The following is a 2,601-nucleotide window of genomic DNA, read 5'->3' as shown; positions in this document are numbered from 1 at the left end:
AGGTGGCCATTCGTCTAGCCCGCTTCATTTTGCGTTGAGTATGCGGCCCACCATACTTAGTATGTTGCCGCATACTCTTTCCTCAGCTTGGGGATGATGTTGAGCAGTGAAATCTCCCAAAATGGAGAGTTTTCAGCTAGTATGTGGCCCAGCATACTCAATATCCGGCCGCATACTGCCCCAGCATTCTCCAATTTCGCGAAATTGCATTCCTTTCGATTCGTTTGACCTCCAATCCTTATGGAACCTTCTTGGTACTTGTATAAAACTTCATTAACTATCTAAGGGACCCTATATCTTCCCTCAAGGTAATTATAAGCAATTCATAACTCAAATGATATGAAAACTTCCCAAAACAATGACTCAATATCCAATATTTCAACAAACTTACTTCCGAAACTTCATGTGACTCTGAAACCTTAAGGTATACACTTAAAATTATTATATAACATCCTTAATATTATAAGGGCTTCATATGAAGTTTAGGATTTTGGTAGTTGACTCATAATGCAAATGACACGAAATTTCCAAGATGTAACATTCCTCCCCCCTTAGGAACATTCGTCCTCGAATGTTAGGCTCTTAGGGATTCTACAAAAATTTCTCCAGAGTTTCCCCTGTAATAAGTCACTATCCTCCTGTCACAACAACCCAAAACATACAACGCCTTACAGGGCTACAACAACAATAACAATAATGGCCACACACGACCAAGAAATCATCAAAAGGAAGCGTTACGTACCTAAGGACAATGGTGCCTCTGTCTGAATCTCTTCTTGGGGTAGAAATAAATATGGATACCTGAACTTCATATCTTCCTCAACTTCCCAAGTCATTTCTTCCCTATTATTGTTTCTCCACAAAACTTTAACCGAACCTACGTCTTTGGTTCTGAGTATCCCAACTTGCCTATCTAGAATGGCAATAGGGACTTCTTCATATGATAGTTGTTCGGTGACTTGGACATCATCTACAGGTACAATTCTAGAGGGATCTCCATTACACTTGCGAAGTATTGACACATGGAAAACTGGGTAGACTAATTCTAAGTTCGAAGGCAAATCTAACTCATAAGCCACCTGGCCTACTTTGCGTACAATCTTGTAAGGCCCAATATACCGAGGGCTAAGCTTGCCCTTTTTGCCAAATCTTGTAACACCTTTCATCGGCGACACCTTCAAAAAAACCTAGTCATTCACTTGAAACTCTAAGTCTCATCGGCGATTATCTACATAGGATTTCTGACGACTCTGAGCTATTAATAATCGGTCTTGAAAAAGCTTGACCTTTTCTATGGCTTCTTTGGATCAAGTCTGGCCCTATTAGTTTAGTTTCTCCCACTTCTAACCACCCAACCGGTGATCTACACTTGCATCCATATAAAGCCTCATATGGGGCCATTTGGATGCTAGAATGATAACTATTGTTATAAGAAAACTCAATAAGCGGTAAGTGATCATCCCAACGACCTCCAAAATCCAACACACACGCCCGTAGCATATCCTCAAGAGTATGGATGGTACGCTCAGCTTGTCCATCAGTCTGTGGATGAAATGTTGTACTAAGGCTCACTTGAGTTCCCAAACCTTCTTGGAAGGATTTCCAGAAATTAGCCGTAAATTGTGTCCCTCTATCAGAAATAATAGATACTGGAACACCATGAAGTCGTACTATCTATTTGACATAAAGCTTTGCATAACCTTCGGCTGCGTATGTAGTTCTGACTGGTAGGAAATGAGCTGACTTCGTAAGTCTATCCATAATAACCCATATAGAATCATACTTATGCTGAGAATGGGGTAAGCCTGCCATGAAATCCTTATATAATCACTTCCTATTTCCAAGTCGGAATTTCCATAGCTTGCAACAATCCACCGGGCCTTTGATGCTCAATCTTTACCTTCTAACGGTTAGGACATCGAGCTACCAATTCTGCTATGTCTTTCTTCATTCCGTTCCACCAATATATGGATTTAAGATCATGATACATTTTCGTCGCTCCCGGATGAACAGAATAACGGGAATAATGTGCTTCCCCCAAAATTTGATGACGTAACCCTGCAACATCCGGAACACACAACCTGCCTCGATATCTGAAAACTCCATCTGTAGAAATCTCAAAAGATGACTTCTTCTTCTGAGGAAGTGTATTTCTGTAATGCACTAATATGGGATCCTCATACTAGCGTTCAATTACCTCAACCACCAATGACGAAACAGCTGAATTATGAATGGAAACTCTCATATTGCCTGAGTCTAATACCCGAACTCCGAGGCTGGCTAACCGCTGAAGCTCACGTGCTAACTCTCTCTTCTTTGGCTGAACATTACATAAGCTTCCTATAGATCTACGGATAAGAGCATTGGCTACGACGTTCGCCTTCCCGTGATGATATAGAATGCTAACATCATAATCTTTCAACAACTCCAACCATCGCCTTTGGCGTAAATTTAACTCTTTTACGCTTGAAAACATACTGGATACTTTTGTGATCTGTATAAATATCAATGTGAACACCATACAAATAATGCCTCCATATCTTCAATGCATGAATCACAGCAGCTAACTCAAGGTTGTGGGTTGGATAGTTTTTCTCGTGT

This window comes from Lycium ferocissimum, chromosome 4, assembly GCF_029784015.1.
Source record: "Lycium ferocissimum isolate CSIRO_LF1 chromosome 4, AGI_CSIRO_Lferr_CH_V1, whole genome shotgun sequence".
Classification (NCBI taxonomy): domain Eukaryota; kingdom Viridiplantae; phylum Streptophyta; class Magnoliopsida; order Solanales; family Solanaceae; genus Lycium; species Lycium ferocissimum.
This window is presented reverse-complemented; position numbering follows the sequence as displayed.